This window comes from Prionailurus viverrinus, chromosome C1 (genome assembly GCF_022837055.1).
Source record: "Prionailurus viverrinus isolate Anna chromosome C1, UM_Priviv_1.0, whole genome shotgun sequence".
Classification (NCBI taxonomy): Eukaryota; Metazoa; Chordata; class Mammalia; order Carnivora; family Felidae; genus Prionailurus; species Prionailurus viverrinus.
This window is the reverse complement of record NC_062568.1, coordinates 105333381-105347244: the sequence shown is the minus strand read 5'-3', so window position 1 is coordinate 105347244 and position 13864 is coordinate 105333381.

Sequence of the window (13864 nt, the reverse complement as noted above, 5' to 3'; positions counted from 1 at the left end):
CCTGGATGGTCCCAACCCCATTTCTCATCTGTGGGCACCCACCACACTGCGCTGCCTTGCTCCTGGACAGAGAGCACCCTGAAGGGTGGGACCTGAGTACACACAGTGCCTGGCAGATGGCATACCTATAAAAGTTATTGGGATAGGAGAGAAAAAGAATGGAGAGAGATGACAGAGTGAATGAGTGGTGGAATTGTGGAATTATTAATCTGTCATATTAATACATGGATGAGGTAGTTCTATACAACTTTAATAAAAAAGAGTCTGAAAAAAACAAAAGCAGACGGTCCCCCAGTGGTTTCTGTCTCATGGAAGGAGTTGAAGTACACTGATATGATTATATATCTGTCTCCCTGTTGTGTGTTTTGTTAATGCAGAGCACACATCTATTCCTCTTTGTTCCCTGCAGCCTCGTGCAGAATCAGGAATTTGCTGATGTTTAAAGATATTCCTTCCCTTCCCAGTGGCGGTAAAGGGAAGCAATAATGTGTGTGCCTGGGTGTGGGTGTGGTATTGTGATATAATAAGAAATATACATTTGGTCTTTATCCCCCATTGTGGGCACAAGAGCCCCTCAAATGCTTATAATTTCCTGAGTGATACAGGTGAGAGGAGCATCTTTTGTTTTCATAATGATCCTCTTTCCACAACACCTGATTTAATGCTAATGAGACAATGCTGGAGAATGGAGGCTGATGGGCAGAGGACCAACCGTGTTATTGGAGGGTTGGAACTTTCAACCCCACAGTCTGGCTCCCAGTGAGGGGAAAGGGGCTGGAGATTGAGTTAATAACTGATGGCCAATGATTTGATAAAATCATGAATATGTAATGAAACCTCCATAAAAACCCTAACCAACAGGCTTTGGAGAGATTCTAGATTGGTGAATGCACCCATGTGCTGGGAGGGTGGCACATCTCACACTCCAAGGTTACAGAAGCTCCTGTTCTCAGGATCCTTCTGGACCTTGCTCTATGTCCCTCTTCACCTGCTGTTCATTTTTATCCTTTACAATACATCAATAATAGTCAGTAAAGTGTTATCCCTGACTTCTGTGAGCTGTTATGGCAAATTATCGAATCCGAAAAGTCATGCAAACCACTGATTTGAAGCCAAGTGAGACAGAGGTGGGAGTAAGCTGGGGACCCACTACTTGCTATTGATGTCTGAAATGGGACAGTCTTGTAGAACTGAGCCCTTAACCTGGAGTGGGTTTATAAGAGAGTGTGTGTGGTTTGTTGGAGTATGTATGTGTATGTGTGTGGGGTTGTAGGAGTACATGTTGTATATGTGTGTTTGGGTTAAGCTGCATGGACAACCTCCCATGTCTCCGTGGCCTTACTTACACAACAAGAACTTCAGAGTCCTCACAACAAAGGCTGGCAAGGTTCTCCACTCTTCATAGTCACTCAAGACCTAGGCTAATGGAAACCCCACTTTGACATGACTTCCTTCATCACAGAGACAAATGGAAAGAAATGTGATAAATTGTACATTCCTCTAACATTTCTTCCCAGAAGTGACATGTGTTATTTTATCTCATTTTTTATTGTTCAGAGCAAGTCTTGTAGCCTCACCTAATTCAAAGCAGGGAGGGTAACACAGTCCTTCCAGAAAGAATGGTGAATGGACTACTGTGAGCAGCTACCACTGGGGACATGAGTCATTGGGACCAGGTGAAAGGGTCTTCTCCCTCAACATCAGGGAACAGTGACAGGATCCAAGATTCAGATATCCAGGCTGGGAAGCACAGGTTGGAAAGGCAGAACATTCTATGAATCTTGGACATGCCATCAACCTCTCCTCCTTGGTATGCTCCAAGGGGCTTGAGTTAGATAAAATGCCAATTCCAAAATACCAATAATTTTGTATTTACCAAGAGAAGAGAGTCAATTTCACAAGTCAGTCTTGGGGACATCTCCATGGGGCAGAGGTGGGAGGGACAATGGGATGCAGCAGGGGCTGCAGGCTCAGGGAGCCCCCCGTCTTCAGGGCTGGACAATCAGCCACTTTCTAGCTCCATGGCCTTGGGAAGCTAGTCCAAGTTGTATGCTCATCTATAAACTGGGACTGATGGCCATGCCCACTTTCTGAGTAGCTGTGGGAACTGAATGCAATCCACAGCCCTCAGCAGGAGTCCTGGCCCAGAGCATATGCTTGCCATGGCACTTGCTGCTCACTGTCATCATAGCTGGTCCTGTTAGGTCGTAACCAGCCCTGCTCTATCCTTTGCTGGCTGTGTGAGTGTGGATGGTGCTAAATGCTTTTCCAGTGTGCAACTTTCTCACTGCACAGTGAAGAGGATGTTACCTGCACCCCTGAGTTACAAGTTTCTGAGGCCTGTACAGATGCTCAGTGGGTCTAAGGAAAGTGTGTGGCATGTGGGCAGAGCACAAGCAGGAGTAGGGGTGGGGCAGCCTCAGGGTTGCCTCCCCTTATTCCCACATCTGTGTAGGTGCCAACTCAGAAATTGGTTTATACTTTTTCTTAATTGGGACAGCACTTCTATTAAAAAAAATCTCCCCAGGAGCCAGCTGTAACTCCAGTGTCTTCATGAACAGGCACACCCTTCTTTTCAGTGTCCCTCCTGGGTGATGCCCCAGCTGGAATGACAGAGGTGGAGCGGGCCCTTCACAACAATGGCATCTTCTTTTTCCCTCTGGTTGGCACAGAACTAGAGTTCTCAACAAAGAGGGTGGGGGACAGAGGCCATTAATTTTAGAGCTGGGAATCCAGGACGGGTGCCTTCATTAGAAAGTTCAAAACTGCATTTTATTTCCATTTTGATGAGATTTTTATGAGTTAGAAGAGATGAAGTTGAATCCCATGAGTGTAATGGGCCCAGAAAGATCACAGATACAGGATTGAATCCAACGAACCATGAGGAGTTTAGTAAATTAATTAAATTTAGAAAATAATGAAAAATTTTTTGTCACTAGATTAAAATTTCTAAAATATCTTAAAAAGGCAACGGCAATTCTCATTCATGAGAAATTCTGGTTACGCCAACAACTCGCCCCCCACCCCCTGCCCTCAACTCTTTCTCGTGTTTGTTTTAGGCAGCTGCATTGGTGAGAGAATATCTGTGGTGGGGTGGCTTCAGTGTCAGGGTGGAGAGCGCTTTTCCAGAATGTTCCTTGCAAGGTCCTGACCTTTCAGGTCTGGAATGCATGGATGCTATGCCTAACAGCATGGATTAGAAGCATTTGGTCAGAACAGTTTTGAGTTGGGATAAGTGTAGAAGAAAAGCTAACTAGTTACTGAAGGTGCCACGGAAAATCACTCTTGGGGGTTGTGGGTGCATAAGCCCTGTTGATAAGGAGAGTTTGTTTGAAAGCTATGACTCATGAGTCAGCCCTTCTGCCCAGAATCCCACTGTAATGCCTGCACCTGACATCATCCACACTTGTTAGCCCCAGGGGGAGGTCATGATAGCAGGTGGCTGGGGGTTTCCTGTTGAGTAAGTACACACTTTGTGCTAGACACTGTACATGTATGATCTCATTTAATTCAGTCAACAACCAAACTGTGACCTAATTAGGGGCCTAATTACTGCTACATTACAGAGAAAAACTTACAATTATGGTGATGTGTTTCATTTCAAGTTCAGATCACAGTTCTCAAGTGAATGCTTAATTCTGCCCAGCAATCATATTAGTAGGCAAACTTTTGCTGTGAAAAAACAGATGGTGAATATTTTAGGCTTTGTGGGCCGTGTGGTCTCTGCTGTAATTATTCAATTTTGCCACTGTAGTCTAGAAGCAGTCACAGACAACACAGGCATGAATAAGCATGGCTGTGTTCCAATAAAACTTTATGTGTGGCAACTGAAATATAAATTTCATATATTTTCATGCTACAAAATTTTCTTTTTCTCCCCCCCCCCCGCCAATCAATGAAAAATGTAAAAACCATTCTTAGCTCTGGGTGGGGGAGGTGTGCATATTTGGCCAGAGCGACCTTTTTTGTTGACTCTTGCTGTAGACCATTCCCTGTCCATACCCTGTGTGACCATTTCATAACCTTTCCTTGCAAACTTCCCCCACCTCCTACAGTGTCTTCACTCTCAGATGAGAGCCTCGCTTCCTACTTCACTGAGACACGGGAAACAATCAGAAAAGAGCACCCATGGGCCCTACCTGTCACCGGGCCCCACACTCTTACCCTCCTGCCCCATGCCATAGGGTGGTCCATCTGGGTTTGCTCTTAAAGTCAATCCCACTTCTTCCTCTGTCTGCTGAAGGAAATCACTCTAGCAATGCTTACTTCTCTCCTGGATCATTCCTATAAGCATTTGACTGTGCTGTCATTTCTGTCACCTTAAAAATAACAAAGGTGTCTTTCTCACCCTGGCTTCATCAGTTACCTTCCTATTTCTCTGGTCCTACTTACAGCAAAGCACTCTGACTTTTCTGTATACCCTGCCTCCAGCGCTTCTGTCACACTCTCTCTCTTTAAAATGTTTTTAATTATTTATTTTAAAATTGAGGCAGACTTCATGTAGAGTGAAATAAACAGAGTTTCAGCGTGAAGTTCAGTAGTTTTTCCAAATGAGTACTCCCGCTAACGACCACCCAAACCAGGATATGGACTGTTTCCATTGGCGCTGAAAGTTGCCTCCAACCCTCTGCAGTCAAGGGAGCCAGTTTTGATCTCTAACACCATAGACTGGTTTTGCCTGCTCTTGAAAGTCTGGTTTCTTTTGTTTAAATATATGTATATATACGTATGTGTTTATATATGTTTAAAAATATATATGCTTAATATATATTATATGTATACAATATATATGTATATATATTGCCATGGCACTTGCTGTATATGTGTGTGTATATATATATATATATATATATATATATATATATATTTAAATTTTAGTTAGCCAACATACAGTGTAATATTCATTTCAGGAGTTGGTTTCATTTGTTTAAGCCCTGTTTTTTCATACATGAATCAGTGGTTTTTCCCTTCAGTTTTTCTGGGAATTCCCTTGTTTAAATATATCAAATGTATTTACCTATTCTTCTGTGGATGCACATTTTTATTTTCAGCTCTTGGCTATTATCAATAAAATTGCTGTGAACATTCTTATGGAAGTTTTCTTGTGAGGCTACATTTTAGTTTCTCCTAGTTGAATTCTCAGGTGTGGGCAGATATGAGTTTTAACTTCAAAAGAAAATGCCAATCAGTTTACCCAAGCCTTCTGTGCCATGTGTCCTCCGACCACTAACGTATAAGAGTTTCAGTTGCTCCACGTCTTCATCAGCATTTGTATTTGTTGATCTTCTTGGTGGTAGCCCCTGCAGTAGGTGTAAGGTGGCATCACTGCATTTCCCTGGTGTTGATCACCTCTTCATACACTTATTGGCAATTTATATGGACTCTTTTACTCATTTAAAATAATTGGTTGCTTGTCTTATTGATTTGTAAGAGCTCTTTATCTATTTTGGAGATAATTTTTTTTGTTTTGTCTAATACATAGCCCAACTATCCTCTCTCAGTCTGTGGCTTATCTTCTTTCTTTTCTTTCTTTCTTTCTTTCTTTCTTTCTTTCTTTCTTTCTTTCTTTTGGATAGTATCTTTTGATGAATAAGAGGATTTTAATTTTGATGGGGTCTAACTTATCATTTTTTTTCTTTTATGTTTGATGCTTTTGTGACTTGTCTAATCCCAAGTTTGTGAAAAATATTATCCTTCTTTTCCTTCTAGAATATTTTTAGTTTTAGCTTTTAGTTTATGATCCATCTTGAATAAATTTTTAAAACTAATGTGAAGTAAAAGCCAGAGTTAATTTTTTTAGCTATTTTGTATGGGTCTATTTCTGAACTTCTTTTTTTTATGTTTTGTTGATCTATTTTCTTTTATTTTTTTTATTTAAAGTTTTTTTTAATGTTTATTTATTTTTGAGACAGAGAGAGAGAGAGAGAGAGAGCAGGAGAGGAACAGAGACAGGTGGAGACACAGAATCCAAAGCAGGCTCCAGGCTCTGAGCTGTCAACCCAGAGCCTGATGTGGGGCTCAAACTCATGAACCATAAGATCTTGATCTGAGCTGAAGTCAGACGCTTAGCTGACTGAGCCATCCAGGTGCCCCTATTTTCTATTCTTAGGTGAATATCACACAGTCTTCATAATGGGAGCTTTTTTTTTTTTTGAAGGGAAATGGTAGCTCTTCCTTCTAGTCTTCTTAATTGTAAACTATAACATGAGTACAGTGAAATGCATAAGATATAGATACAGCTTAGTGAATCATTTTAATATGTAACCACCACTTAGGTCAAGAAGAGAGTAGTACCAGCACCCTAGAAACTCCCTTGGCTTTTTTCCAGCTGTAATCTCCTAAGTGTTCATCCCTAAGTACTTGAGTTTTGCTTTGCTTGCTTTGAATTTTGTATAAACCAAATTATACTGCATATAGTCCTTTGGTATGACTTCTTATGTTCAGTATTATATTTGTTTGGTTCATCCATGTTTCTTGAGTTGTAGCTTACTCATTTTCATTGCAATGGAGTATGCCTTTGAAGGAATGTACAGTTTACATATTGATGGGCATTTGGTTTATTTCCAGTTTGGGACTTTTACAAATAATTCTGCTGTAGAAATTCCTGTACATATGTTGTGGTGCACAAATGCACACATTCGTATTGGGTGTATACCTAAGAAGATAAATTGCTGGGTATTTACCTTTAACTTTGGTCAATAGTGGCAAATAGATTTTCAAATTCTTTGCACCAATCTGAAATCTATAGACCTCCTGGGATTACACATCCTTGCCAAAACTTGGTGTTGTCAATCTTTGTCATTTTAGCTGCTTCTAGTACATGTGTAGTGATATCTGTGTGTGTGTGTGTGTGTGTGTGTGTGTGTGTGTGTTTAAATTTACATCCAAATTAGTTAGCATATAGTGCAACAATGATTTCAGGAATAGATTCCTTAATGCCCCCTACCCATTTAGCCCATCCCCCCCCCACCCACTGCAGTAACCCTCTGTTTGTTCTCCATATTTAAGAGTCTCTTCTGTTTTGTCCCCCTCCCTGTTTTTATATTATTTTTGCTTTCCTTCCCTTTTGTTCATCTGTTCTGTGTCTTAAAGTCCTCATATGAGTGACGTCATATGATATTTGTCTTTCTCTGACTGACTAATTTCACTTAGCAAGATACTCTCCAGTTCCATCCACATAGTTGCACAAATGGCAAGATTTCATTCTTTTTGATTGCCAAGTAATACTCCATTGTGTGTGCGTGTGTGTGTGTGTGTGTGTGTGTGTGTGTGTGTATATATACACCACATCTTCTTTATCCGTTCATCCATCGATGGACATTTGGGCTCTTTCCATACTTTGGCTATTGTCAATAGCACTGCTATAAACATTGGGGTGCATGTGCCCATTAAAAACAGCACACCTGTATTCCTTGGATAAATACCTAGTAGTGCAATTGCTGGGTCATAGGGTGGTTCTATTTTTAGTTTTTTGAGGAACCTCCATACTGTCTTCCAGAGTGGCTGCACCAGTTTGCATTGCCACCAACAATGCAAAAGAGATCCTCTTTCTCCACATCATTGACAACATCTGTTGTTGCCTGAGTTGTTAATGTTAGCCATTCTGACAGGTGTGAGGTGGTATCTCATTGTGGTTTTGATTTGTATTTCCCTGATGATGAGTGATGTTGAGCATTTTTTCATGTGTCGGCTGGCCATCTGGATGTCTTCTTTGTAGAAGTGTCTATTTATGTCTTTTGCCCATTTCTTCACTGGATTATTTGTTTTTTGGGTGTTGAGTTAGATAAGTTCTTTATAGATTTTGGATATTAACCATTTATCTGATATGTTGTTTGCAAATATCTTCTCCCTTTCTGTCAGTTGCCTTTTAGTTTTTCTGATTGTTTCCTTCGCTGTGCAGAAGCTTTTTATTTTGATGTGGTCCCAGTAGTTCATTTTTGTTTTTATTTCCCCTGCCTCCGGAGACGTGTTGAGTGACAGGTTGCTGCAGCTGAAGTCAAAGAGGTTTTTGCCTGCTTTCTCCTTGAGGATTTTGATGGATTCCTATCTTACATTTAGGTCTTTCATCCATTTTGAGTTTATTTTTGTGTATGGTGTAAGAAAGTGATCCAGGTTTATTCTTCTGCATGTCACTGTCCAGTTTTCCAAGCACCACTTGCTGAAGAGACTGTCTTTATTCCATTGGATAGTCTTTCCTGCTTTGTCAAAGATTAGTTGGTCATACGTTTGTGGGTCCATTTCTGGGTTCTCTATTCTGTTCCATTGATCTGAGTGTCTGTTCTTGTGTCAGTACCATACTGTCTTGATGATTACAGCTTTGTAGTATAGCTTGAAGTCTGGGATTATGATGCCTCCTTCTTTGTTTTTATTTTTTAATATTGCTTTGGCTATTCGGGTCCCATTATTTTCTGGTTCCATACAAATTTTAATATTGCTTTGGCTATTCGGGTTCCATTATTTTCCGGTTCCATACAAATTTTAGGATTGTTTATTCTAGCTCTGTGAAGAATGCTGGTGTTATTTTCATAGGGATTGCATTGAATTTGTAGATTGCTTTGGGTAGTATCAACATTTTAACAATATTTGTTCTTCCTATCCAGGAGCATGGAATCTTTTTCCATTTCTTTGTGTCTTCTTCAATTTCTTTCATAAGCTTTGTGTAGTTTTCAGTGTATAGATTTTTCACCTCTTTGGTTAGATTTATTCCTAGGTATTCTATGGTTTTTGGTGCAATTGTAAATGGGATTGATTCCTTGATTTCTCTTTCTGTTGCTTCATTGTTGGTGTATAGAAATGCAACCTATTTCTGTGCATTGATTTCATATCCTGCCACCTTGCTGAATTCATGAATCAGTTCTAGCAGGTTTTTGGTGGAATCTTTAGGGTTTTCCATATAGAGTATCATTTCATCTGTGAAGAGTGAAAGTTTGACTTCCTCCTGGCCAATTTGGATGCCTTTTATTTCTTTGTGTTGTCTGATTGCAGAGGCTAAGACTTCCAATACTATGTTGAATAACTGTGGCGAGAGTGGACATCCCTGTCTTGTTCTTGACCTTAGGGGGAAAGCTCTCTGTGTTTCCCCATTGAGGATGATATTAGCATTGTGTCGTCCATATATGGCTCTTATGATCTTGAGGTATGTTCCTTCTATCCCTACCTTCTTGAAGGTTTTTATCAAGAAAGGATGCTGTATTTTGTCAAATGCTTTCTCTGCATCTATTGAGAGGATCATATGGTTCTTGTCCTTTCTTTTATTGATGTGATGAATCACGTTAATTGTTTTGTGGATATTGAACCAGCCCTGCATCCCAGGTATAAATCCCACTTGGTCGTTGTGAATAATTTTTCTAATGTATTGTTGGATCCGGTTGGCTGATATTTCATTGAAGATTTTTGCATCCATGTTCATCAGGGAAATTTGTCTATAGTTCTCCTTTTTTGGGGGGGGTCTCTGTCTTGTTTTGGAATCAAGGTAATGCTGGCTTCATAGTATGAGTTTGGAAGTTTTCCTTCCATTTCTATTTTTTGGACCAGCTTCAAGAGAATAGGTGTTAACTCTTCCTTAAATGTTTGGTAGAATTCCCCTGGAAAACCATCTGGCCCTGAACTCTTGTTTTTTGGCAGATTTTGGATTATGAATTCAATTTCCTTACTGGTTATGGGTCTGTTCAAATTTTCTATTTCTTCCTGTTTCAGTTTTGATAGTGTGTATGTTTCTAGGAATTGGTCCATTTCTCCCAGATTGCCCATTATATTGTCATATAATTGCTCATAATATTCTCTTATTGTTTTTATTTCTGTTGTGTTGGTTGTGATCTTTCCTCTTTCATTCTTGATTTTATTTATTTGGGGTCTTTTCCTTTTTTTTGATCAAACTGGTTAGTAGTTTATCAATTTTGTTAATTCTTTCAAAGAACTAGCTTCTGGTTTCATTGATCTGTTCTACTGTTTGTTTTTTTTCGGTTTTGATAGCATTAATTTCTGCTCTAATCTTTATTATTTCCAGTCTTCTGCTATTTTGGGGTTTTATTTGCTGTTCTTTTTCCAGCTCTTTAAGGCATAAGGTTAGGTTGTGTATCTGAGATCTTTCTTCCTTCTTTAGGAAGGCCTGGATTGCTATATTCTTTCTTCTTATGACTGCCTTTGCTGAGTCCCAGAGGTTTTCGGTTGTGGTGTTATCATTTTCATTGGATTCCATATAATTTTTAATTTCCTCTTTAACTTCTTAGTTAGCCCATTCGTTCTTTAGTAGGATGTTCTTCAGTCTCCAAGTATTTGTTACCTTTCTAAATTTTTTCTTGTGGTTTATTTCAAGTTTCATAGCATTGTGGTCTGAAATTATGCACAGTATGATCTTGATTTTTTGTACTTGCTGAGGGATGATTTGTGTACCAGTATGTGGTCTATTCTGGAGAACATTCCATATGCACTGGAGAAGAATGTATATTCCGCTGCTTTAGGATGAAATGTTCTGAATATATCTATTAAATCCATCTGGTCCAGTGTGTCTTTCAAAGCCATTGTTTCCTTGTTGATTTTTTGATTAGATGATCTGTCCATTGCTGTGAGGGGGGTGTTGAAGTCTCCTACTATTATGGTATTACTATTGATGAGTTTCTTTATGTTTGTGATTAATTGATTTATACATTTGGGTGCTCTCACATTTGGCACATAAATGTTTACAATTGTTAGGTCTTCTTGGTGGACAGACCCCTTGATTATGATATAATGCCCTTCTGCATCTCTTGGTACAGTCTTTATTTTAAAGTCTAGATTGTCTGATATAAGTATGGCTACTCCGGCTTTCTTTTGTTGACCATTAGCATGATAGATGTTTCTCCATTCCTTTACTTTCAATCTAAAGGTGTCATTAGGTCTAAAGTGGGTCTCTTGTAAACAGCATATAGATGGATCTTGTTTTCTTATGCATTCTGTTACCCTATGTCTTTTGATTGGAGCATTGAGACAATTGACGTTTAGAGTGCGTACTGAAAGATATGAATTTATTGCCATTATGTTGCTGTAGAGTTGGAGTTTCTGGTGGTGTTCTCTGGTTCTTTATAATCTTTGTTGCTTTTGGTATGTATGTATGTATGTATGTATGTATATTTTAATCTTTTCTCCCCTCAGGGAGTCCCTCTTAAAATTTCTTGCAGGTCTGGTTTAGTGGTCACAAACTCCTTTAACTTTTGCTTGCCTGGTAAACTTTTTATCTCTCCTTCTATTTTGAATGACAGCCTTGCTGGATAAACAATTCTTGGCTGCATAGTTTTCCTATTCAGCACATTGAATATATCCTGCCATTCCTTTCTGGCCTGCCAAGTTTCTGTGGATAGGTCTGCTGCAAACTGGATCTGTCTTCCCTTGTAGGTTAAGGACTTTTCCCTCCTTGATGCTTTCATGATTCTTCCTTGCCTGAGTATTTTGTGAATTTGACTATGATATGCCTTGTTGATGGTCGGTTTTTGTTGAATCTAATGGGAGTCCTCTGTGCTTCCTGGATTTTGATGTCTGTGTCTTTCCCCAGGTTAGGAAAGTTTTCCACTGTGATTTGCTCACATAACCTTTCTACCCCTATTTCTCTCTCTTTCTCTTCAGGGACCCCTATGATTCTGATGTTGTTCACTTTTAATGAGTCACTGATTTCTCTAATTCTTAAATCGTGCTCTTTTGCCTTAATCTCCCTCTTTTTTTCTGCTTCGTTATTCTCTATAAGTTTGTACTCTACATCGCTGATTCTCTGTTCTGCCTCATCCATCCTTGCTGCTGTGGCATACAGTCATGATTGCAGCTCAGTTATAACATTTTTTATTTCATTCTGACTAGTTTTTACTTCTTTTATCTCCACAGAAAGGGATTCTATTCTATTTTTGACTCCAGCTAGTATTTTTATTATCATGATTCTAAATTCTGGTTCAGACATCTTGCATGTATCTGTGTTGGTTAAGCCCCTGGCTATCATTTCTTCCTGCTTTTTCTTTTGTGGTGAATTCCTTTGTTTTGTCATTTTGAAAGGAGAAAAGGAATTAATGAGGTAGAAACAATTAAAATTAAAAAATTACAATTAAAAAATATTAAAATTAAAAAATTAAGAACACACACACACAAAATGAATAAATGATGCTAGATCCTAGGTGTGTTTTGGTCTGGGTGTTGAAAGTGGCTTGACAGAGAAAAGAGTAAAGAAGAAAAAAAATCATTTGAAAATTTGGAAAAAGGAATACAGTGAAGTAGACTAAAATCAAATGATGAGAGTAAACTAGAATTTGAAAAAATTTACACAAAAGTAAACAAATACAGTAAAAAAATTAAAGAAAAATATTTTTAATAAAAATTAAAAATAAAAATGAATTTTTTCTCTTTGTGTATTCAACAAAAAATAAAATGAAAAAGAAAAAAGAAAAAAGAAAAAAAAGTAAGAAAGAAAATTGAATAGATGTACCTGCTAACAGACTGAAATATGACTGAAATTACTTCGTTTTCCCCTAGAAGTCAAACTATGAAGTGCTTTCTAGTCCATAAACTACGCAGGAGTTGAGACTTGTGTTCTTTTTTTTTTTTTTTTTTTTTTTCAACATTTATTTATTTTTGGGACAGAGAGAGACAGAGCATGAACGAGGGAGGGGCAGAGAGAGAGGGAGACACAGAATGGGAAGCAGGCTCCAGGCTCCGAGCCATCAGCCCAGAGCCCGACGCGGGGCTCGAACTCACGGACCGTGAGATCATGACCTGGCTGAAGTCGGACGCTTAACCGACTGCGCCACCCAGGCGCCCCGAGACTTGTGTTCTTGAAGAACAAAGTTGGACAAGTGGGGAGGGGCTCAGTGCAATGGCTCCATTCTCCACTAGATAGTGCTGCTAGCCTATCAAGGTGGATTGTTGTGGTACTTATAGGTGTATATGCATGCACGGGAGTGGTGAAAATGGTGTCACCCAGCTACCCAGTCTCTAGTATTGGAACTCTGTTCTCCCTGATCAGCAATTGTGCACCTGTCCTCTCTCTTCAGCTTTCATCCACTCCCCACTTTTTCACTGTCTGTGACCAAGCTCCAGGCAGTACCTTTCTCCCGAGCTTTGTCTCAGATGCGACTGTTTTCCCCGGCCCCTTCCTTCTGAGGTACTGGCTTTGACCTCCAACCCTCCGTGGCGGGTCTCACTGAGCAATGGCTGAATGCTGGCTGCACCCAGGGACATTCACAGACCCTGCTGCTGCCAGTGCCCCGAGACTGCGACCAGGTGCCAGCCTGTCCCAGAAAAATTTTGTGAGATAGTGTAGCAGCAGCGCCTCAGGGGTTATGGAAAATCACAACACACATCTGGCACCAGGCTTCACCCTTAACGACCTTGTTCCAGCACCAGCGAATGTGGCCGTTCTCTGGGGTCTGCCAGGACCAGATGGCCTCACAGCCTCTACCAAATGCCCTTCCAGCAGTGGAATTGCTTTTCCCCGTGTGGCCTGAGAACCTCCCGGACCCCACTGTGCTTCTGGGGATTCCCCCTTCCCACCAGAGGGCTGCCAGGTATTGAGCTGCAGAGTTGCAGACTTTGCACTCCCCTTGTTTACAGTCTTAATGGAATTTAAACCCTCTCCGTTCTCCTTTATCTCTTTTTAGTTCAGTCCCTGTGGCTGTTTCCAATTTTCCACTTTCTCTCCAGTTGCTTTTGGGGAGAGGTGCTTTTCCCATACTCTCCCCCCAGCCTGTCTCTGTTCTTTCTGCACACAAAAGCACCTCCCTGCACTCCACGGCTTCTCTCTCCCCCAGTTCACCTCTCTGAGCCAGGTACCTGCTGAAATCTGTGTTTCAGGTTGTGCAGATTGTTGTGTTAATCCTCAGATCAGTTTTCTAGGTGTGCAGAATTGTTT